This window comes from Chinchilla lanigera, unplaced genomic scaffold, assembly GCF_000276665.1.
Source record: "Chinchilla lanigera isolate Chin_1 unplaced genomic scaffold, ChiLan1.0 scaffold00042, whole genome shotgun sequence".
NCBI lineage: Eukaryota > Metazoa > Chordata > Mammalia > Rodentia > Chinchillidae > Chinchilla > Chinchilla lanigera.
Genome location: NW_004955443.1, coordinates 7,609,158 through 7,609,384, shown reverse-complemented (window position 1 = coordinate 7,609,384; position 227 = coordinate 7,609,158).

Below are 227 nucleotides of genomic sequence, written 5' to 3'. Positions count from 1 at the left end.
CACGGCGGGCGCCGAGGGGCGGACGCGCGGTTAAGGGCTGGCGCGGCGGGCGTCGCGAAGAGGGCGGCAGACGGAAGCGGCGAGCGTGCGGGTTTGATGGGAGCCGGGAGGACGGCGAGGGTCACCGGGAGCGCAGGAGGCAGACTGACGGGACCGCACCAGGGCCGGCGCACCTCTGTCATCCCGGCTCTCTGGGAGGCTGAGGCAGGAGGACTGCAAGTTTGAGC